The sequence below is a fragment of the Haemorhous mexicanus genome, chromosome 1 (genome assembly GCF_027477595.1).
Source record: "Haemorhous mexicanus isolate bHaeMex1 chromosome 1, bHaeMex1.pri, whole genome shotgun sequence".
Classification (NCBI taxonomy): Eukaryota; Metazoa; Chordata; class Aves; order Passeriformes; family Fringillidae; genus Haemorhous; species Haemorhous mexicanus.
In genome coordinates this window covers 155,415,257-155,439,966 of record NC_082341.1, presented here as the reverse complement: position 1 = coordinate 155,439,966, position 24,710 = coordinate 155,415,257, and the positions used below count along the sequence as shown (strand labels likewise).

Sequence of the window (24,710 nt, the reverse complement as noted above, 5' to 3'; positions counted from 1 at the left end):
AGTGTCTGTGGGTTTTGTTGTTTGGGGAAGGGTATCTTCATTAAATGGAGGAATTTATGGGAAGGTTTTGGGCAGAATCTGATGTGGAAAGCCTGCTCTCATGTTCCTGGGATGGTGGTAGCATCACAGAATGGTTTGGGTTGGAAGGGACATTAAAGATCATCTCACTCCAACCCCCTGCCATGGCCAGGGACAGCTTCCACCATCCCAGGTTTCTCCACGCCCCATCCAACCTGGGCTTGGACACTTCCAGGGATGGGGCAGCCACAGCTTCCCTGGGCAACCTGTGCCAGGGCTTCACCACCCTGACAGGAAATTCAGTTTATTCTAAAATCTAATCTAAGCCTCTGCTCTTTTTTTTTTTTGTTGTTGTTTTTTAGTTTCTGGCTTTTAATTTATGGCTAAAAACATAGGCACACTGATAAAGATGAGGTGGTGATTCTCTCTGCCTTGGTGATTTCAAACATTTAATTAATCAATTTAATTGCTTTTAAATTCTTTAATAATGATAGAGAGAAATAAAGCTTTCCTTGCTGTTACTGCAGTTATTCTCTTGTGGTAGCAGAACCTTCACTTTGTCTACTATATATATTTATTTTATTTTATTTTATTATTATTATTTATTATTAATACTTGTTCTTTGGATCCAGCCTTACAGCAGCAGAGTTCACCTTCATGTGTCAGGTGCAGATCCCTCTGGGGGGACCAAGTCAGGAAGAAGATTCCCTGCCAGTGTCTGAGGAATTCAGCAGGGGTGAGCTGGCTCCAGCAGATCCCTTTCAGCAGGCAGCAGCACCTCCAGTCCTGCAGAGCTGTCTGTCCTCGAAGTGGAAATTTAATGTTCCACAGCACTTTCCATTGCATTAAGCACAGCCCATAAAGGTACTGGAGTGCTACTGGCTGGGATGGTTGACATTGGCTGGATGCCAGGCTCCCACCAAACCTCCTTCTCACTCCCCTCTTCAGGTGGGAAGGGGAGGAAAAAAATATTAAATACTTTTGGTTTGATATAAGGGCAAGGAGAGAATTTCTGATATAGGCAAAACAGTCTCAACTTAGGCTAAATGAATTTAGCTTTGCTGTTCAAGAGTCAGGTAAGGGTAATGAGAAATAAAAACAAATCTTAGAACACCTTCCCACCACCCCTCCCTTCCTCAGCACTTTTATTACCTCCTCCCCTCCAGTGGTGTGGGATCTCAGGGAATGGGGCTTATGGTCAGTTCATCACAGGTTGTCTCTGCTGCTCCTCCTCAAGGCTTGGGCTTTTTACACTGTGGTATTTTCTGGGGTCCCCCGTGGCAGGAAGGAAATGATGAATCTGACTCCATGTTCATAGAAGGCTAATTTATTATTTTATGATATTATATTATAGAATGATTTTTTATTTTAATATAATATAATAAAGAATGCTATACTAAGCTATACTAGAGAATAGAGAAAAAATTCTTACAGAAAGTTTAACAAGATACTAATGAAAAACTCTTGACTCTCCAGAGCCTCGACACAGCTGGACCATGATTGGTCATCAAGTCAAAACAATTCACATGAAACCAATCTAACAATGACCAGTTGGTAAACAATGTCCAACCACATTCCAAAGCAGCAAAACACAGGAGAAGCAGATCAGATTGTTATTGTTTTCATTTTTCTCTGAGGTGTCTCAGCTTCCCAGGAGAAGAAATCCTGGCAAAAGGATTTTTCAGAAAATATGATGGTGACATTACACTCTTCCCCTGCTCCTCCATGAACATATCCAACACCAGTCCTTCCCATGGGCTACAGTTTTCATGAACTGCTCCAAGGTGGGTCCCTCCCATGGAATGCAGCCCTTCAGGAAGAGCTGCTCCAGCGAGGATCTCTCATGGGATCACAATTCCTGCCAGCCATCCTGCTCCTGGGCTTCCCATGGATTCCAGCCCCCTTCAGGCCTGTCCCAGAACCACTGTGGGATTCTCCATGGGCTGCAGGTGGATCTCTGCTCCCCCCTGTATTTGCAGGAGGACAGCTGCCTCACCATGGTGACGATCAACATCTGAGAGATGCTCTGCTGAGGAGTAAAGCTGAGCCCTGCTGATCTGCATCTGGTGACCGCTGAGGGTGGCATTGTGATCTGATAATATGATTTTATCAGTAAGGAGCCACTAGACAAAGCGTGAACAGAAGACCAGCTCCAAATAATGCCATGGTGCAGAGTTTGATTTTCCTTTTGCTTTCAGCTTTTCTCCGCCACCCACTCAGTGTCCTTCGAGCTCTGAGTGCTGGGAGCTGAGTAATGCTCTGGTGTTTATCCTTCATTATGTCATAATGAAAAGTGGCTTTGGTTCTATGAATGTGTAATTTAAGTTCTCATCAGAGACCTGAGTGGTCTCAGCCTCCCCCAAAGTCCTCTCATTTGCACCATCTCATGCTCAGGTGTTGGTTTTAATAAATAGACAATATTTCACAACACAGGGAGGATGTAAAGCTATTGACAGGAATCTAAATGAGAGCTGCACAGATGGGGAAGTGTCTGGAGGTGAAGCCATATGAAGCATAGCTGAGGTCACTTGGTGTGTTCAGCCTGAAGAGGAGACTGAGGGGAGACCTCATTGTGGTCTTCAGCACCCTTGTGAGAGGAAGAGGAGGGGCAGGCACTGATCCCTGCTCTGTGTGACAGGGACAGGACCTGAGGGAACGGCCTTGAGTTGTGTTGGGGAGGTTTAGGTTGGATTTCAGGGAAAGGTTCTTCCCCCAGAGGGTGGTTGGACACTGGAGCAGCTCCCCAGGGCAGTGGTCACAGAGCCAAGCCTGACAGAGCTCAGGCAGAGGGTGGGATTGATCAGGGCCAGGAGTTGGGCTTGGTCCTGTAGGTTCCTTCCAACTCAGGATATTCTATGATTCCATGATTCTCTTCTGGGCAGCCTCCAGTAAGGTTATTTGTTGCCATTTTTACACAGGCACTGCTGTTTTGCAATACGATGACAGGGGTGGGATGGGATAAAGTGGCTCAGACAGCTCAGAAAAGGAGGATTAGTTTTGCAGAATGCTTATTATTTGATTATTTAGCCAGGCAAGAATTGTCATTTGGAGAGAGAGAGATGAGAGAGATGGTATCAACAAAACTGACTGGATTTTTTTACTTTTATGCTCTCCTCTGTCAGAATAAAATGAATGTCTTTCCTTGAAGAAATATGTATTTTTTTTTATTTCTAGAGGATAAACTTGAAGTTTAATTATATTCAGCAATGCAGTATTACTTCTCATCTTCTGATCACTTTAATTAAATTATTGCAAGGATTGCAAAGTATTAATCTAGTGGTTGGAAAAGTGAGCAAGAGCTTGGGAAGTTTTGTGCAGTGATTCTTACCTTGAAGCAAATTCTCTGTAACCATGTATGGCTCCATAATTCTGTTTTCCTTCCTAATAATCTGCTAATAATCTGTTTCCCTGGCTTATTCAGAAGATGGTGTAATACCTAGAAGTGCATGAAACATGTAAGACATTATGGAAATTATGTTCTACATTCATCAGAATGACGTGTACATTAAAACCTCAACAATTTCATTAACAGCACACTTCAAATTTTCATGAGAAATTTGGAGGTTTTAGCAAAGATTTAATAGCAGGTGCTTTTAATGTTCTTGCCTTGTAGGACATCTCTAGAAAATATTTACATTGGAACAGAAATATGCTATAAAATGTGTTTTATGTGCATCTATAGCCATATCACATCTATCTAAATACTGTAAGGGGAAGAATTATCACTAATATTCTAATGGTAACAAATGTACAGAGGAATTTAGATTTTTTTTATTTATTTACCTGCTTTGACATTCATAAAATAAAGTGTTTGGTTGGTTTTAGGAGGGTCTTTGATATTTTTTCATGTGTTTATTTTGGTTGTGGGCTGGAGGTTTTTTTTGTTTATTTGTTTTTTCCTTTTAAGCAGCAAGGGATGAACAAGTGCCTACTTCATAGTGGTAAAGTTTCAGTCTATATGGCTGAATATTCTTATGATGCATCCTGCTGTGGAATGTGTCCTGTATGTATTAAATCCACTGAAACTAATGGCAGTATCTCCAGGGATTTCCAGGTTTATCACAGTATAGAGCCTGAGAGCCTGTGCAATGCCTGCCTGTGTGCTCACCCAAACCAATTTGCCACGGGTTTCTTTTCAGCCCTTCACAGATTCTTGTGCATATTTGGTAGGGCACACCAGTAGGGCAATGGTGTAATGCAGAATTCTATTTTATAGGTTCCATGTAATGCAAAATGATGCATCTTGGTTACAATAATAATAATAATAATAATAATAATAATAATAATAATGCATTTTTGGTGGATTTTCTCTCTTGATATATTTTCTGCTGAACTCAAATTCCCATAGTTTCACTTGCTTTCCCTCATGTCTTACAAGCAGCACTGTGTTGTGTTAGAGGCAGATTTTGTCCCTCCCAAAGGAAGCTGTAGCTCACCAAAAAAAAAATCTTCTCTTGTCTCAGTGAAAGAGAGCTGCACCTGTAAATGAATTATTTTATATCTATTGATGTCAGATGCCAGGAAAAATTTATTAGTATTGATTTGGACTAAACACATCTCCAAGGGCTGTTCCCTCAGAGCCCTTTGCTGTTTCCCACTGGCAGGTTCCATGGACATCCTTCCCTCACTGATGTGCAGCCAGGTGGGAATGACAGGCTGTGAGACAGCACTGGGAAGTTTTCCTCTCTCTGCGGTAGCTGTAATTAGCTCATTCCCTTGAACAGGTTGCCTGACAGTGAATTTCCTACATGGGCTTGCCTCCTGAGCTGTGTTCATGTGGACATGATGGACAGACTGGCTTGGCACAGCAGCACCTTCCCAGCAAAGTCCTGGGTTGGGCTGTGCAGCCTCATTGAGGTGTAGGCTGAGGAGGATGTGTTGTCCATGAGGGAAACTGCCTAATTTAGGAAGAGCATGGATGGGATCTTTACTTAATACTCTGTTGGCACACAAAGGACCATTTCCCTGCCCACGTGGCAGTGGGGCAGTGGCCTTTCCTCTGTCCCCACCCCAAGGGCTCCTGGCAGGGCTGGGAGCTCCTCTCAGACAGATTGATTGCTCTGTCCCATCCTCAAATCAGGCTCGAGTCAAAGTTGCTTTATTGACTTAACCATAATGTAAGTGTTGCCAAATCTAATACGTGGGAATTAAATGGCAATTATCCATTTATTTGAGCTGGCTTCTTCCTCCCTGTGTGTTTCAGCTCTCTCTCAGCTTGCAGGGAGCTCTCCTAATTGAATGCTGCTCAGTGCAGTGCTGCCAGCTCTGGCTGGGTGAAGGGATGGGGGCAACTCTTGATCCCCTGGGAGAGGGGAAAGGCTGGCCAGACCAAGTTGGAGCACTTCCAGACCCAAATCTGGTGTGAACATCCTGACTCAGGAAGATTTCCCTTGTACTGCTTTCCACAGCTCAGGTGTGTCTTCCATCCCCTGATGGGGATCCCCTCCATCCCCATCCTCCATCCTTGTCTGAGGTGAGCTGTGTCTGCAAGAAAATTGCCCTCCATGAGATGGGTGAAGAGGTGGAGCAGTCAGATGGGAGTTTAGCAAGGAACAGAAAATATTTGCAGGCTTTTTAGGGTTTTCTCTATAAAACCAGTAGGTTTTGTAGAGAAATCCCTATAGGTTTTCTCTTAGAAAACCAGTATTTGATGCTCATATTTGTGTGGGCTGTACCAGGTCTCTGCATTTAGGCTGTCCAACACTGGCACAGCTAAGATCTGACCTGGGTTCAGATCCCAGCAGGGGTTACAGAGACCTTCTGTGTCACTGGGTATCTCAGAGCTCACCAGCTGCCAGGAGTTGTTTTCTAGCACACCCAAAATGCACCAGGGCATGGGGGAACTGTGTCTCCTTCATACATGGAGCAAATGTTTTTTTTTAAATTGTAAAATCCTAGAATGACCTGGGATTTTAAATATCATCCAGTTCCAACCCCTTGCCATGGGTAGGGACATATTCCACTATCCCAGGTTGCTCCAAGCCCTGTCCAGCCTGGCCTTGGACACTTCCAGGATGGGGTAGCCATGACTTTTCTGGGCAACCTATTCATACCCAATGACCAATATCATAGAATCATAGATTTTTTAAAATTGGAAAAGACCTTCAAGTCCAGTTATAAACCCAACCCTGTCAAATCCACCACAAATGCCCCAAAGTATCATCTTAGTGTACTTTCAATAGGGAAACAGGGTAAGAACAAAACAGTCTTCAAAAACTCTGTATATTGCAACCTTCTGAGTAAAAACCTACATTTTGATGAAAGAGAAAAAGGATGCTAATGAATTATTAACAAGATGAATCTTGCTAATGTCCTTTGAGCTTTGTTCTTTAAACAGGCCAACTATTGTTTGAGAGATGGAAGCCTCCAACTTTTTAATGGCAGCACAAGAATTTTAAATTTCCATGTCTGTGAAGCTTGTTTTTTTAAATTTTTTATTTTTACAATATTTCAAGACAATGGCATGGAAGTCCCCAGACATATTTCCAGCCCATTTAGACAGAGAGTGCTTTTAGTGATGCAAAGATGCTCCTTTTAAAAGTGTTGTTTTCCACCTACTCAGTCTATAGGTGCAAAACTTCACTGGAAGTTTTGAAATTCTGTTATTTAGCCATCTCGGGTGAAAATACATCTAACCTTGGCATTAAGAGTTAAGTAGCATTATATATTTTTTTTTCTGGCATGCCTTTCAGCTCTCACAATCATGGATTTTAAAGCTGGAAGGGATCATGAGATTATTTTGTCAGTCTTTTTGAATTACCTGTATGCGAAGAACTTCCTGCAGTATTATTTGATGTATATTCAGCTCCTTGCATCATCTTGGAGACTGAGACCCAAAGTTGCCATTTCCCCTCAGTCTTGCAGGCAGGATCACAGAGATTTTCCATAGAAATAGGGGACAGAGTTCCAGTGGAGAAGGGAGAGAGCTTCAGATGTTGCAAGGTCAGGACCAGGACTCAGGACCATTCCCCTGCTCTTGCCCCCAGCCTGCACAGACCATGGCCCACAGTCTGGTAAGGTCTTGTGCTCCTCCTGTTTGCAAAAATAACCCAAAATCTCTTGTGTGGTGGCCCAGAGACCGGGGTGGTTCTGCTTAATTGTGCTGTGGGTGCCTGCTGTGGGTCTGTGGGGAGGGAAGGGGACACAAAAGGAGCCACAATGACTCAGGTGAGACCCCAGTCAGGGCTGTACAGGTGATTTTTAGCTGCACCAAACCAGCCAACAGCCTTGGGTTGGCTGTGGGTGGGAACATTTTCATGGGGTCATAGAACCATGGAATCCATAAGGCTGGAAAAGACCTCAAAGATGATCAAGTCCAACCTTTGACCAAATACCACCATGGCCACACTGACACCTTTTTTTTTAATCTTTTTGATCATGGTGGACTCCTCCACTGCCCTGGGCAGCCTGTTCCAATGCTTAACCACTCTTTCAGTGAATAAATGTTTTGTAATATCTGATATGAACCCTTTTTGGTGATCCTTGAGGCAGTTTCCCATTTTTCTATCATGAGTTTCCTGGGAGTCTAACCCCACCTGACCACCACACCTGCCTCCAGGCAGTTGTAGAGAGCAGTGAGGTCTCCCCTGAGCCCCCTTTTCTCCAGACTGAACATCCCCAGTACCCAGCAGCAGTTGGAATATTTGGGAACAGAAGTGGTGTGGGATTTGGTGGACCAAAATGCTCTTGCTCTGGATCAACACCAATACCAGCATGGTGCAAAGCACCACATACTCTGCTGTTATAGATCTCAACCTGTATAGATTTACCCCAGGTTTGTTCCTGTAGGTCTTGTGCCATTGCACTGCAAACAGACCCACAGGCACAGTGCTCAGCATGTTGTCTGATTTTTTGGTTATTTTGTGTGCATCTCATCTTTGACTAAGCACAGGTGACTGAGGGGTGTGTGCAAGTTTTCACCTGTGTGTGCCTATGTGGGGTTTTGTTTCTTTTTTTATGACTTGGGACTATTACACAGTGAGAAAAAAACCCCAAACAATTAGCTTTGTAGCTAATGTCTAGTGGGCACCAGTACAGAGGATTTCCTCCTGAATATTCAAGCTTTTCCCCCCAGACATGCAGGCAGCACCTTTCTGAGAAAGACACATTTTAGAGATGGAATTCTCCTTACAAACTGCTTTTCTCTCTCGGTGTGCTCTAATTATAGAAGCCTCCACGGCGCTTGTGCACGCACCGAGGTTGCAGCAGGAATTTCTGATAAAATCAACTTGCTCAAAGGAGCTGCTGCTAACTGCTCAGGCTGCTGGGTAAAATGAACTGGAGGAGAAGTGCTGATTGACCTCCTCACGTCTCTGGGGGAGGTTAAACCATCTCAAGTGTGGAATTAGCACAGCACAGGGAGTGGGATGGGAGAATGAGTGAGGCTGCCAAGCTCCTGTTTCCACCTGTTTTGGGAGAATTCACCTCATGCTGAACTTTCCAACCAGGCTTTGAACTTGTTGGAACTGGATGGGTGTTAGGGGGTGATCTCCCCCTTCTTGACAAGCCTTCAAGATGTCTTTTCTTTGTGTCCAGTGGGAGATATTTTCTGTTTTCAGGAGGAATTGGCTACCATGACTTTTACATACCCAGTGTGGCTTTCTCGGTGTTCTCCTTTACTTCATTCCTCCGGTGCAGACCAGCAGTGGAGAATTTGACCTGCAAAGCATCTCCTTCCCCACTAGATCTATGTGTCCCACCTGGTCTGCCTGATCTTTCTTGTGATTGCCCAGCTGGGATAACACCTGGGAGCTGCAATATGACAGGAAACCTGTGGGAGGCAATTTCTGACCACTTAAGGATCAATGGTTGCCCCTAAAAAGCTCCACTTTACCTGTTTCAGCAGCAGTGCAGCACATTTCCTGCAGGTTGTTTTGCTGCCCAGTGCCAGTCCCCTCTGAAGAGGGATTTGGAAATAAGAAAGGCAGGATATGACCACAAAAGAATCACAGAATCATCAAGCTTGGGAAGGACCTTTGAGATCATCAAATTCAACCTTAGACTAGAAAATCATGGCACTCCTGCTCCTTGGATCTTCATCACTGTTTATTTTAAGGAAGAAGAGGAATGGTCTGTTGAGGAGGTATAGAATGAGGGAATGTTGGGAGGAACCTCTGGAGTTCATCAAGTCCAAGATCTCTGCTCAAGCAGGACCAGGTTGGATGGGCTGAAGTTTGTTGCTGATGAACACAATCCCTGGGGATGCACCATCCTGGCAACAGAGATGGAGGCAGTTTTGGGCACCCCTTAGTTTCAACCTTCTCTTCCTAAGAAGCAGCAAGGAAGGAATTTTTCCCAGGGAGGAATGTGACACATCTCAGTCTCCCTGAGCTGCTTTGTGAGCTCTGCATGGCAGCAGCTGCTGCTGACTTCCAAAGTGGTGGGTGGGAAAAGCAAGTGAGAGGCTGAGGGAATGAAGAAAATAAAAAGGAGGCAAAAAGAGGTAAAAAGACAAATAGAATAGGTTGGATTTGAAGAAACTTTAAAGATTATCTGATTCCAGTCCCCTGCTTTTGACAGGGACTCCTTCCACTAGACCAGGTTGCTCAGAGCCCCATCCAGCTGCCTGTGAACACATCCAAGGATGGGACACCCACAACTTCCAGGAATGGGATATCCCCAGACTCACATCCAGGACAGCTCCCCATTAGGTGGCCACTATTGGCTCATGTGTGAGTGAGTCCCCTGTCCCAGCCAGAGGCTGTCCCCACCTTTTGACCTCACCATTTAATGCTGGTGGATGCAAAACCAGCACAAGGGAAGGTGGTGGAGCAGGGATTTGGCAGCAGTCCTGTTCCTTCTGCTGGAACATTATATTTTCTCATTGCAATCCCAACGCCGACAAAAATCCAGAGAGCCATTGCTGGCAACACCCTGCTCACATGTTCACATTTGCTATTTATAGAGGTGTGCACTGAAGGGAACGTTTGTAGGTGTGCTGGAAGTCAGGTGTTAACCCTTTTATGGGCATTTGATAGGGAATCGTGTGGGAAAGGGTTTTCCTTGACCTCAGCTGCAGCAACATGTTCAGAAAAGTCTTGGCTTCCATCCCTGGAAGTGTCCAAGGCCAGGTTGGATGAAACTTGGAGCAACCTGGTCTGGTGGAAGGTGTCTCTGTGCATGGCAGAGGGCTGGAACTGGATGAGCTTTAAGGTCCCTTCCAGCCCAAACCATTCTGTGATTCTGTGGTTTTTGTGATTCTGTGATTTGTTATGGAAAAAGTGTCGGAAAATTCCTGTAGCACTTGGCGAGAATGTTTGAAGAGAGGCTACAGGAGGAAAAGAGACATGAAATAGTTCAAAATGGCATTTCTTGGATTCTTTGACAGAATTACTTCCCTGACCCTTAAATGATTATTTGCCTTGGGATTCCATGGCATTTTCCAAAGGGACTAAAGGATTCCTTCCTGTGGGGTTGTACATCTGCCCAAGCTTTGCTTTTGGAGCCAAAACCTTCAGAAATATTTTGGTTTCACCTCTTTGCTACGTCTTGTACATGCATTTATGCATTTTTCTCTGCATGAGCAATGGTGCTGGTACACAGGGGGGTGATGCAAATGATTTTTATTTACTTGTTAAGCTTTTCATCCTTATGGCTGCCAATTATGTTTAGAACTTATCTGCAAATGAAAAAAAAAAAAAAAAGAAAGGAGACTTGCACTAACTGAAGTATTTGGGGGAAACAGTTTTTTTTTTTTCTAATTTTCTTGCTATTTCATTTTTTTTTAAATATGGGCAAATCATGAGAACACAGTATTTCAGTTCAAAATGTCAAAACATTTCCCTTTGAAAGCTTGTAAGGGTATGGTAAAGGGAGGAAGAAAAAAAAAAACTTTCAGCTGAAACCAGCTTACCGGGTTTGGCATTTGTATCTGTTGATCTAAACCAGAATGCTTCAGCTAATAAACCAGTTGTCTAAAAAATTTACCTCAGCCTTTTCTTCATCAGTTTCCTGTCACTTCCACTTTCTCATACTCATCAGTATCACAGTGCCGTGGAATTTTTTTTTTTTTTTTAGGCAAATACTTCAAGCCACGTCTCAGTTTTGTTTTGAAAGAAAGGGAGAAAGTCTGCGTTCAAGTACATAATAGAGTCTTTTCAATTAAGATGGAGAGCAAAATCTGTTCTGCAGATATTTAATGACTCCTGCTGAGAATGAGGAACAGAACAAAGTTCTGCTGAATTAAACAGCAAAAAAGCCACTTTTTGTCTTGGAGATGAAGGCACAGTTGACCCTGAGGATGGATCAGTCCTCCTGACCATGGGGCTGAGCCCCAGTGCACTGCAAATGCTACTGGTCTATCCATGAGGAAGGGAGATTTTTGCTTTACAAAGGTGCAGAGAGCACTATAATAATGTCTAATTAATGCTACTGCCTATACAGTCCTTTTCTTTGATGTACAAGTGTCAGGGTTAAAGTTCATTGTCCAAATCACATCACACATGGAGAAACTCCATTTCTGCTGTAACTTTGCATAAACTTCCAATGAACTTCTCTTTTACTTGAATTTTATGTTTAGCTCTGTCCTCTTAGGGCTGTGTTGCTGTGCTGGGTTAGAGGTAACAGGTCTGTGAGATTGCTTCTAATAAGGGTGTGTAGAGGACGAGGGAGAATGGATTTAGATTAGATATGAGTAAGAAATTCTTTCCTGGGAGGGTGGGGAGGCACAGGGTGCCCAGAGCAGCTGTGGCTTCCCCATTCCTGGAAATGGCCAAGGCCAGGACTTGGAGCAACCTGGGACATTGAAAAGTGTCCCTGCCTATAGCAATGGTTTGAAGAAGATGATTTTTGTCATCCTCTCCAACCCAAACCATTCTACAACTCAATATTTATACCTGAAATTGTCTGTGGAACCACAAAGTAATTTTTTTCTGTGTAATACATGGCAGTCAGAGGATGTTCTCCTCTACTCCTCCCTTGGTAGATGGGGACACTCTGTTCCTGAGTAAATGTGTACAAAAAATAAATGACTAATCCTGTAATGTTTCCCCACATTGACCATTTCACTGTGAGGAACAATAAAAGGGCTTGCCAGTAGCAGGCTCAGGGTCTGAGAAATCAAGATTTGGTCCATGTGAATCCCAGGGAGAGGCAGCTGAGCTGGTGCCTTCTGTGCCAGTCCTCCTTTCCAGGGACTAACTACAGCAGGAGCTGTGCAACAAGAAACAGGACATTTTATGGCCACTGCTACAACCTCTGCTGACCAGCTGCAGATTTCATAAGCTGTGGGTGACCAGATCCACATAAAATGTCCCACAGAAACAAGCCCAGGAGACTTCCAGAAGCTCTAGCAGATGGCACTTCATCTTTCTGAACGACGTTTGGGGTCTGGTACATATGGATTATAAAACCCTGTATAGGTTTTATGATTTCTTCCAAAAGAGCTGATTCTTGGAGCCAGATGGTTTCTATTATGGTTAATCTTAAGCAAACAAAAGTAATTTTCCTTCCTCTGTTCAGTAATGCTGAGAAGGTATATAAAGTATGATGCATAAATTAGCAGTATAGTTTTCTTATTTAAACATGATAAAGATTCCCAATAAATGGCAAGGGATCTATTAACATTTTTAATTTCTTTCTAGAATGTCTAATAAATCACATTGCTCCTTTTTTTTTTTTTTTTTTCTTTGATGGAGAGTTGAAGCTCTCCAGAAGAGGAGGGTGCATCAGTTGGAACTTTTACTCTGAGTTGGGAATTCTACTCCAGCATTTACAACACTACCCATGCACAAACCTCTTTTTCCCATAGATCGGTGCCAGCTGTTGCATTGCTCCATTGCTATTTTCCATTGCATCCACTTTGTCTCTGTTTCAGTAATTTCTGCTGTCCTGTCATCCCAGATCTCACTTCATATCTCCAGGGCTTTTAGTTTGTAAAAACTCTTCATGCAGGTCTCAAGTACTTTGCAAGGTCTTTCTGAGATTTTTGTTTTACTTACTGTGGGAGCAGTTTTTCTTCTGTGTCCTTGAAATGGCCTGAATTTTGAGTTATGAAGAAAGTTATGAAGAGGAAGAAAATGGGAAGAAAAGGCATTTTCTACAGTTGAAATTCTACAGCCTCATGCTGCAACAAGTGTTGGCTCTGGAACAAGCTTGAGAATCCAGCATCACATTTACAAGGAATGTAGAAATATCCATTTACCTGGATCATGGAATGGTTTGGATTGGAAAGGAATGTAAATCATCCAGTTCCAATCCTGCCATGGGCAAGGACACCTTCCACTGTCCCAGGCTGCTCCAAGCTCTGTCCAACCTGGCCTTGGACACTTCCAGGGACGGAGCATTCACAGTGTCCCATCCCTATGGGATGTCATTGTTCAACTGGAAAGTCGTGGCAAGGAAATACTTTATAGGGTTTCTCTCTTTTGTTCATAGGGATGTTTTTTTCTGCTACCACTCACTTGCATCACATGGACTTAATCAGGAGAAAAAACCATCTCCATCTTGTCATTAATAGCCTGAATCTTTAAAAAGATGTTTTCTAAGCCAATTAGTGCTGAGTTCATTAATAAGACCAGTGAAGAGGCTGATTAAGTACCAGTTTAAAAATAAAAACAGTATTTTGTGATTTATATCACCAATAAATTTTTAAATAACGACATTTCAAAAATATTTGGATTCTTCATCTTTTTTGCTGGCTGTTTTCACATTACATTCCCAACAGCTCGGGCAGTAAGTGTAAGATTAACAATTTCCACTTTTCTATTCCAGTCAATTCCTTTACATTTTCTCATCCTATTGGTGCTGTTGTTTGTGCTTGCATTAACACAGGACTGCAGATATCCCAGGAATATGGCAGTACAAACAAAACTTGCTTTCACTCAGGTTTTGTTTATATCCTTATACAGCATCAATATTAAAAAATGAAACAAACTGTCAAATACCTTAACTTGCCTTTTTTTGTTTTTTTAATGACTTAGGTATTCTTTAAAAAATACAGGCAGACACTGCCTTAATGCTAGCTTTTGCCACTGCTTTGGAGCATGAAGGAGGGAACACGATAAGACTTTCCATCTTGGAAAGCAAGAAGCAATAGGATTTGATAGGGATGTTTTAAAAATTAATTGGTATTTTCCAGTACATTGATTAATTTCAATCAAAAATGAATTGTCCTTTTAACTCTATCCTAATCCACTACCAGCAAAAATAATAAAAAAAAGAAAAACCAAAACCAAAAACAAAGTGGGTTTTTTTAATTTAGAAGGGACTTAATTGCATCTTGGAGACACATCAGAATTATGCAAAATCTTTTAAAGTTTGTCTCCCCGCTTAAAAATGGAGAAAAACTCTTAATTGTAAAACTGCCCAACCAAAACCACACCACCAAAATTAGCAGCTTCTAAATTCACTACCCAGCTCTTCTCTGCATTTATTCTTCATAAAATTTTGCTTAAAATCCAAAGTCTATTTTGCATTTAACCACCACAGAAAATCAACTTTTTCCCCTAATTCTCCTGTCTGGAGAAGAGCGCCGCAGCCTGTGTGGACTCCTGTGGTGAAAGTGGGAGTTCTCTGAATTATTTTGTTCATTTTACAGAGGTTTGAGCAGGTGGAACAGGGCTGAGGACCCCACCAGCTCCTTTCCCATGGGCTGCCAACCTCCCCTGACCTTCAAATCACTTTTAGCCATTGTGCTGCCCCCATGAAGTGATGGGCTCTTTATTTTAGTAACAGCCTCGTGAGTCTTTGACATTTCCTTCTACTAAATCAACAAGAGCTGCTGTTTTTTCTTAGAAATAGAAGGCAGTGTGTTTGTTTGTTTGTTTGTTTTCCATGCTGGTTTGGGTTTTTTTTTTTTTTGCTTTTAGTTTTTTTTTCCCTGCTGCCTAAGCAGGAGCATAGGATGAGAACAGGTTTCTCTGGCAGCATTAATGCAGATGCAGGGAATATCAGGTTTTGTACTGATGTTGCTGCTCTCTGACATCTTTAACAAGCTTGGGAAGAAAAGAGTGAGAAGCACAAACTGTCACTTGCTGCTGGGGAAAAAAAATCTGATATATTTTTTGTGGTTTTTGAAAAGCAGGGAACTTATTAATAATAAATTGAAATAAACTGTTAGGGTAGTAAAGTAGCAAAGTTTGTTGGTTGGTTGGAACTTTTTTTTTGAGTTTTGTTGGGTGTTTTCCTCCCCATCATGAGTTGGAAGGAGCATGTCTGCTTTATCCAGCACTTTGCTTTTACAGCAGAGCGTAGCTCATCTTCTGAGTGACACCTTGTGCCATCAACTTTCTCTTGTTTCTGATCCTCTCTGGGAGTTCTCTGCACCTTGTCAAGACTGTACTTGCTGACTTTCCAGGATTTTGGTCATGGATTTGCCGTTCACTTGCAAAATCCACCTCCAGAAATGGAGGAAATTGGGGCAGGGCTGCTAATTGCTCACTCTGGGTACATGGAACATGTGATGCTCCCCAAGGAGGAGCCTCTCCACTTGGCCAAGAGTCAGTGCATGGTCTGGCAGAGTGTCTCAGGGCTGGCTTCAGGAACAGCCTCTCTTTGTGGACAGTTTGGATATTTCTCTTTATTCCCTTAGTAGCATATGGGTGGATTTGGGAGGCTGTTTGTGACTACTGCTGCTGTGAGAAAGTTGGAGATGCACCCTCAGGTTTGGCAAAACTGAACAGTGAGTTGTTGACACATTTCTCCAGCCATGGCAGGGCGGTTGGAACTGGATGATCTTTAAGGTCACTTCCAACTCAAACCATTCTATGATTTCTATGATTTCAACAGTTGTGGATTTCCTTGGCCACACTCCTACCTGAGCTGAGACTCTGGCACTGTCTGTGCTGTCCTGGACACACCAGCTGAGGTGCAATTCACTAGAGAGTCTTTTCCTTTCTTATTCAGCAGTTTGTTATTAGCATCTTTGCTAAACAAGGATACCAAAGTGAACAAAAACACCTTAACCAGAAGCAATGCAAAGCAAATCTGATTGAGTCTTGATTGCACTGTAGAAAGAGAATTAATCATAGAACTATGGAATCTTCTGAGTTTAATGGGACCTTCAAAATCATCTTGTTCCAACCCACCTTCCACTACAACGGGTTGCTCAGGGTCCCATCCAACTTTTTCTTGAACACTTCTATGGCTGACACGTCCACAGCTTCTCCTGGCAACTTGTGCTGGTGCCTTATGGATCTCTGATGTTTCCTAATGTTTCCTTTTCTCTTTGAACCAGCTCTTGGGGACACAAAGATTTGTATTTTTGTGGCTGAGGACTTGGTGCTGTGTTTGGAATAGCATGGGGCTGTTTCCCTCACGGGAGTGATGGGAATATGGCAAAGCACTCCTGGGTTTAATGCTCCTTCCAAGTGGCTTAGGACAAAAATCATCTCTTGGCTGACTTCAATGGAAGTGCAGGAATTGTGTGCAGCCTTTTTCCTCAGCTAGGTTGTGGAGGACAGACTTTCTAAATTCTGTATCATCTTTAATTTCTGAAGTTTAATTTTACTGCTAATTAATGCTCGCCCTTTACCTTCTTTAATTCCATAAGGGATAATTCTCCATGGCTGGAGTGTCCCTTGCAGTGCCTGCTGTGCCACCAAGGGCACAGACACTTGCCAAGCTGCCGAGTTTTGATCCCACTTCCCTAGGCCTCACTGACATGAGAAACTTTTGCCTGAATAGCCTTTTTCCTCGGCTTCCTAGACTTCCCTTGGGATAGGCAATGTATTTACTATTTCTCTCAGAAATATGTATTGTATCTGTATTCAAGGCTTCTTTTTTATTTTATTTGCTAGGCTTTTCCTAAGAAAGAACCATGCTGAGCTCTAGTTAAAACTTGCAAGCTCTACCAGCAGCATTTGTTCTGGGGACACTGCACTAACTTCTCTGGGAACGTGTTAATTAAGTGTAAATTTAGAGGCTTGGAAAAGGTTTAGGTATTGAAACTGTTTCAGAGAGCCCAAGACAAAAAAGGGACCCGAGGTAGGGTCCTTACCAACCTGAAATGATTCTCCCTGCCTCCTTGTTGAATTCCTCCTTATCCACTTGTTGAATTTAGGCCCTGAATTTAATTTGGTTTAGAGATTGTGAAACCTCTGTCTCCTCTGGCCAACTTGCTGTAGCTGTGGTAGGACTTTTAAAGTAAAAAAAAAAAAAAAAAAAAAAAAAAAAAAAAAAAAAAAAAAAAAAAAAAAAAATTCTGTTCTGTGGAAGCAAATGTGTTGGTTTTACTTTCATTTTCTCTCTAATTTTTCTGGGAGTGTTACCTGGTGGGGAAGTGAGGTGGGAGCAACGTCCTTGAAAAGGAAGGGCAGGCACTGATCTCTGCTGTCTGGTGACCAGTGACAGGACCTGAGGGAATGGCCTGAAATTGTGTCAGGGGAGGTTTATTGGATATTAGGAAAAATTTCTTCACCCAGGGGGTGGCTGGGCTCTGGAACAGCTCCCCAGGGCAGTGGTCACAGCACCAAGCCTGTCTGAGGTGAAGTTTTTGGACAATGCTCTCAGACATATGATGTAATTCTTGGGATTGTCCTGTTCAGGGCCAGGAGTTGGACTTCAATGGTCCTCGTGGGTCTCTTCTAACTCAACCAATTCTGATTCTTGGTTTTCCCTTAGGGAGAGGAGGAGAAGGCAGGTACTTCACTACCTAACTCCTCTCCCTTTTAGATGGGTGGGATGAAATGTGTTCTTCCAGCTGAGAAGAATTTTACCTTCAGGTAAAACTTCATTTCTAAAACCAGGAAAAATGTATTTTTCCAGGAAAAATGTGTTTTGTACGTTCAGGAGAACTTGGACAAATCAGAAAGCTAATTAAAAAGTAAAAAAAACAAAAAAAAAGAAAAAAAAAAAAGAGATAACAGGAGTTTATAATTGTTAATGCAAACAGAGACCTTGAGTAAACCCGTAGGGAATTGAGTTCTTGAACACACTGTCCCTGCTGTGTGAGGAGGGCTTTGAGGAAGGATTGGTGCAAACACCAGCTTCATCCCAATTTTCACACCTATAATTCCAAAGGTGCTCCCTCTTTGTGCTGTGGCCGTGCTGAGGAGACCCAGGCCCTTTTGGACAAATCTGTAGCATTGAGCCTCAGAGCTTGTCCATGTGAAACAGCCTCACATTTTACAGCACTGATGAAAATCACATTGCCTGATGAGTGTGATTTTTGCTTACATTTCCCTTTATCACTTATTTCACTCAAATTTCATCAGCAGGAAATAAAAACCTCCCCAGCTTGCACGCCAGGAGCAACTTCACAGTACACATGATTCTTTCTTTCTCTTCCATCTCCTTTTCTATTTTAAGCTCTCTGTTTTGAGGAAAGGAACTTTGTTCAAACACGTCCTTGGCCAATCTTTTCTGTCCTGGTGTTTGTTGAAGCTTTTTTTGACCAGCGTCAACAGGAGAGCAGAGGTGATGAGGAGAATCAAGGTTCCTGTGTTTTGTATGAAAGGGGAAGGCAGTGGAAGACCAAAACAGTGTTCTAGGAGTGGAAGAAACCAAGGTCTGTGTGGAACATGGGATCAGACACCAGAGAACCCACAGGGTAGAACACCCTGGGAAGCTTTTGAGTGCTGGGGACTAAAGGACTTGTCTGGGATGGGTGTAGGTGTCCCTGCCCCCACCACTTCTTGCCTTTTGCATTTTCTTCCTTACATGACAATTGGCTTCTTTCTCTTTACTCTTTCTTGTCCTTGGCCTCCTTCATCTTCTTCCACCTTTTCACTTCAATGCCAACTCTTGGGGAAAAACTAAAATAAAGACATGAATTTTCCATTTTTTTCCAGAGCAAATCTCTTTTCCTCTCTGGCTAGCTGCCAAAAATCAATCTCTTCCTCTCCCTGAAGTTCATTTCATGCCTCTCATTGTGGATCTCAGTCTTCAACGAGGAATTAGCCTCTTGGATAATGGTGTGAAAAGGGGGAACTGAAGCTTTGCAATGGCTTGAGTGGCCCTGGAGGAGGAACAAGGTGCTGGATGGGTGAGACTCCTCCACTCAGCTCAGCTGTAAAAGGGTTAAGCCACAGGGCTGGGTGTGGTGAGACTTAATCCATACTGCTGGAGGCAAAGTGAGGATTTGGGGTGGATGGTTTGAGATCAGAGTGAGCAGGTTGTTTTCTGCCTGCTTTTTTTACACCTTGCAGGTGTTTCTTGGCAGGAGAGAGGAGTCTGGAGACCAAGTAACTTTATGTGGGAATTTCTTCAGCAAAGGATGATGTTGTAACCTCAGTTAAAGCTTTCAAAGGAGAGGAGCTGCAGGAAATCTGTGACTTTCTTTAACAGACCACAGATGGAATTCTTGGTGGTGCTTTGGGGATAAATCCATGGGAATTTGAGGTGCTGAGTTGCTTTGCTGCAGCCACATTAGGTATTTAAGTAGAAAGATCAAATTCTTGTCCTGTTTTTCTTCTTTTCCCCCATTTTACCCCAGTTACTTTAATTACTGCCGCTTCTTCTCTGCAACCTTCAGGTTATTTTGAGTTTGCTGCAAAATTGAGTTCAGGGAGGGAATTGACTTCACCTGGCTGAAGAAAAGCCATTAGGAGCTCCAAATTAGTGTGAAATAATTAACAGGAAAGGAAGATTAACATGGCAAACATGGGTGCTTTTCATTACCATTAGGTGAAAGGATGTTCCTGTAGGTTCCTTTTCCATGAGTGTTGTCCTGGACCTCCAGCAATTCCCTTTTACATTAATTTTATCCAGCTCACTCGAGACAAGACCTTATAAGCCTGGTCAAGCATCATATTTGGCTTGTCCTGAAGAGGAACTGAAATAAATTCCTGCTGGGATTTCTCCTTCCCTACCAAAGCTGCTGGTGGTGGTGCTTGGAGCTGTTGATTGTCCCAGCACCTGAGAGCCCCAGGGATGGCCAGGTGCAGCAGAATTATTTTCTCCCTCCTGAGCAAGACTGGGGGAAGCAGCACAGGAGTCCTTGGGTTCTGTTTTGCTCCAAGCACAGACACCACATCCCTCCACTGGCCAGTCCTCATCCACAGTTGTCTCCTGTAGACAGAATTGTGATGAATTAAAAGATTATAATTGCTCTGGATCGTGGAAAGTGATGCACTCTGAGTGTTCTCTGAAACAGAGGCTGCAAAAATCATGTGTAAGGCTTGCATGGATTTTTAAGCTTCTCAACCACTCCTTACATTTCCCTGGAGGGATATTGCAGCCAGGCTGGGGTCTGTCACTTGTCCCAAGTAGGAAGTGGTAGAAAAAGAGGAAATGGCCTCAAGATTCAGCAGGTGGGGTTTGTATTGGATGTTAGGAACAATTTCTTCAATGAAAGGGTCATCAGTCATGGGAACAGGATGTCAGGGGAAGTGACTGAGTCACCATCCCTGGAGATATTTCAAAGATGTGTAGAAGTGCCACTCAAGGCACACAGTTTAGTGGTGGATTTGGCAGTGCTTGGTTAATGGTTGGATTCAGATGTTTTTTCCAACCTCAGTGATTCCATGATTCAGTTTTCTTTTTCTTTCCTTTTTTGTTTTTTTCTTTTCTTTCTCCTTTTTTGCATTGATCCAGAGTGTGACAGGTAACACAGAGGTCTCAGGCCCAACCCCTGCACAGCAGATGAGTGTGAGGTGATGTTGCATGGCTGGATTTAAGCTTGCTGCAGCCTCACAGATTTTTGCCCAGAGGAAGCAATTTCTGAGCTAACACTCCACTCCCAAGTCACAAAGTTCCTCAAGGTCCCACTCACAGCTGAGGTCTCCCCCTGCAGAGTGTGCAGTGACACACTTTGCTTTGGCAAAGTAGGTATTAAAAAGCTCTTTTTTCCATCTGTTGCATCTACCTGGGTGCCCGTGGGGCTTTTCAGGCAAAGGAGAGAAGAATTAAATAGGCAAATATCAGAAATGCCATTGTTTGCTGCTGCTTTAGGAGTTGGTTGGTGGGGGTTTGAGTGACCTGGTTTGGTGGAAGGTGTCCCTGCCCATGGTGGCAGGACCAGGTGGTATTTAGGGTCCCTTCCAACCCCAAGCATTCTATGACTTCTATGAATACAAATAAAAAAACAGCAATAAATATAGCAGGAAATCACCATATGCTAGGCAAGGAGGAGGCTGAACTGATAGCAGAGGAAGTTGGGTCTTCCTGGGGTCCAAGGGGATTTTCCTGGAAAAATAAATGGAAACAGTACAAATGTTTTTTTTTTTTTTTTGCAAATGTCCAGTTAAAGAAATGAAGGAGAAACTATTTGCATCTGGGATTCTGTAACACATCCACTGCAAAACCTTCTCAGTCTTGAAGGCCCACAGTGTAAATAAAACTCATTTTTTCCCAGCTGTGGCCCTGAACTCTGTTAGTGTCAGTATTTAATGCATGACATCATTTAATGCATATCAGAAACCTCCTAATCCTTCTTGGGAAATCATAATATTTAAGTGCTCACTTGATGTAATCAAAGAAGTTTAATTTTTTATCTGACTTCACATCCACTTCTCAGTCTGGGTTTTTCTTCCTTGGCATGGTAGTACAGAGGCAGTTTGGCTTTGCTTTCTGCTGCTGTTTTTAAATTGTTCTGCTTGTCTGCTTGAACTGCTGCATCCTCCATGAATAGTTACAACATCTCGGCTTGATGTGTTGAAGCTTGAAATTGGAGTAGTTAAAACAGCCTCCTTGTTACTATTTTCTTTTCTTTTGCAAAATAAAAGCCAGAACTGGCAGCATGCTGTGATGTGAAATAAAAAGTCTAGGGGCAGGAAACTGCAAGCCAGATACAGTGCCATTTTCTCAGAAAAAAACATTCTCCTTGAATTGCATTTTCAAAGTAATTGTTTGGAAATTTTGGACAAAGGCTTCATTTGCCTTGGTTTTTTGTTATTTTTTTAGATTTAATTTGCTTTTTTTTTTTAGGTGTGAGGGTGATTGTGGGTGCTGCTAGGTAAATGTGGACTGAGAGGCCTTTTGAGAGGAGTTTATAACTTCACAGTCCTCTTCCATTTATATAATTTTGACTACGATGAATATGTGGAAGAAAAAATGAATTATTTCCATGATTTCTGAGTATGATCCACATTCATTGTCTCTTTCCCATCAGGGAATTGTGGCACAGGGTGAGAAAACTGGTCTCCAACCAATAAATAGAAATAAATCTCACCCTCCCAAATTAGCACCTGAATTTTTGGGTAGTTTTAAACTTCATGGAACAACTCTGGGCTCTCAGTGTTGCTCTGTGTTTTCTTCTCAGTGAAATTTGTGCTTCTCCTGCCTTTTGCAATCTTTGGGGTATTTCATCTTGACTCTTGGTGTGACTTTGGCATTTGGAGTGACTCCTCAGAGGTACCTGCTGGAGGCTGTGCAGGAGTGTCCCCGTGTTGGAGTGCACTGGAATCTGCAGTCTGGATTATTTGGGGATTTGAAGCAGTGCTGTTCCCAGCTGGGTGATTCCAATTCATCTCCCAGCCCTTGGTTTGGTTGCTTCATGGTTCATCTGAGGCTTTATTCAGTACCTCAGTGCCTCAGGATCACTGGGCCAGGACAAAAATCTTTTGAGGCAAATTTAGTGATTCTAAGGAAAAAATAAAAAAAAGAAGTTAACACCCCCCACCCCCACCTATCCAAAATTACTTCTGTCCCAAAATGTGCGGATGAGTTCTGAAGCATGAAACTCCAAGAAGAAACGCCTAAGATGAGGGTAACAACACTCTGTATAAATCTGAAAATCTTTTCCTGTGCTGCTCTTTTGCCAGTGATTTCATGAGAGCTGGACTTTGTTAGTAACAAGTGAAATTCCTGGGGGACAGGGGAGCCCAGACTAATTTCTGCTCATCTGTAGCCTCCCCTGTAGAACAAAGGAAAAGAGTGTCTGGGACAGTTGATTTAGGAGAAACTGCAGGAAGAGAAGAGTGGGAAAATCTCCAGCAATGAGGCTCTGTGCATTTGGATTAAACAGCAGGATTTGTGTCATCCCGACAGGCTGATCCATGACTTTATTTACAGCTGTTACAAGCCTGAACCATCTCAATGAGTGTGAGGAGCAGTGGAAATTCAGCTCTCTGGATATGCAGCTGCTCCTCCAGCACTGGGAGATACATCCTCAGCCCTAACCTGAGCAGTGCATCCAGCAGGCTTCTTGTTTTGCCCAATTTTCCTCATTTTTGCCTTGCTCCACCATTATCTTTCTGCTCTGCCAAGCACAGGTTGGGTGTGTGGTGCTTTAGCAGCTTAGGAAAATCTGGTGAAAGGATGAAGAGTAGGTCAGAGTTCCAGCCTGCTGACTTGCAGAAATGAATCTCAGCTCCTGTTTGAGTCTGAGATGTTTCACCTCAGAGGTGATAGCAGGGGCTGTTGGACTCTGCTGGGTGGAAAAGCCCTGGGGTGCTTCAGGATGTGACCAAAGTTTCAGGTGAAGCAGCCTCTTGGAAAGCTTACACAGGTGGGAGGCAGAATAAAAAAATAATCTGCTGGAAAGCTGCTGCCATAAAACTGGTGACAAAGACATCATTACAAATGAGTTTCTCTGGTGACTGTGATCAATTAAAATTGAAATGCCTGGTTAAAGCTTATTTACATGATGTATCCTTACTCTGTGAGATGGACTCAATACAGCCATAATTAATGGTGTAAAGCTGAAGGAAGGCAGATTTAGATAGGATATTAGGAAGTAATTCTTCCCTATGAGGATGGTAAGGCCCTGGCACAGGTTGTCCAGAGAAACTGTGAATTCCCCATCCCTGGAAGTGTCCAAGGCCAGGCTGGATGGAGCTTGGAGCAACCTGGGACAGTGGAAGGTGTCCCTGCCCGTGGCAGGGGGATGGAACTGGATGATCTTTAAGATCCTTTCCATCCCAAAATATTCTGTGGTTCTGTGATTCTCTAGTGTAGCTCATCACTCCTCTGGGGATGACGAAACTCTGGAGAAGCTGGGGACAGTTTCAGGGATTTTAAAGTTGGGAAATTAGGCTAAAAAACCAAACCAAAACAACAATAAACAAACCCCCTAAACAGACAAACAAAACAACAACAAAACAAAACCAAATGAAGCAAAACACAAACAACAACATAAAACAAATTTTAAAAAAAACAACCAACCAACAAAACCCCCACAAAACCTGAAACCCCAAAATGTTCAAACCCTCACTTCAGTGTTCTCCTTTTAGGGCAGATTTGAGCACTTTGGCTAAAGTGGGGGCTTTGGGAATGAAGTTGTGAAAATTTTTCTGTGCACCAGCAGTAGAAATTCCTGGCACTGACTCATTGTCCCTTGCATTTGAGCTGTCAGGAAGGAATGGGAAGAAGAGGAACCTCTCTTGGGGGTCAGGAGAGGAATGTGTGGAGATCCCACTGAGCTCCCACCTCCCTCCTGCCCCAAAAGCTTTGACCCCACAGAGCAGGTGCCCTCTGCTCACTGCTTTTTCCATAGACATGACCCTGTATGGGCTCTCCTGCTCTGGAAAGTGCTGGTTGGCCATCACTTGGCACCGTGGTTTCTCCTTCAGTCGTGGTTCTGATACTCCCACTTGGTAAATGAGGTGGAGTTATTTGTATTCAGGTTGCTGATAATCCCTACAAATGCCATCTCAGTCCATGTGGGCTGTATCCACTGTGTTGCAGCAGCATCTTCACTGTCCTGGTGCTGGATTTGTCTGTCCAGTGCAAGTTCCACCACCAGGCCCTGTGTAAATCTGCATCAGACCACCCTACCTGGGCTAAATTTCTGCAGCAAGCAGGAATCTACATCCCCTTTCAAACCACCATCCCCCTTTCAAGGTGATTGGTGGTGTCCAGTTTTAACACTCTTT

At 43.1% G+C, this 24,710-nt stretch overlaps 1 protein-coding gene across 5 annotated transcripts in view; it reads left to right on the top strand.

Annotated features, from left to right (window-relative positions):
* The window catches only part of TSNARE1 (t-SNARE domain containing 1), a 450,161-nt gene that overhangs the window by 125,448 nt on the left and 300,003 nt on the right, over positions 1 to 24,710 (top strand). The window lies entirely within an intron of this gene.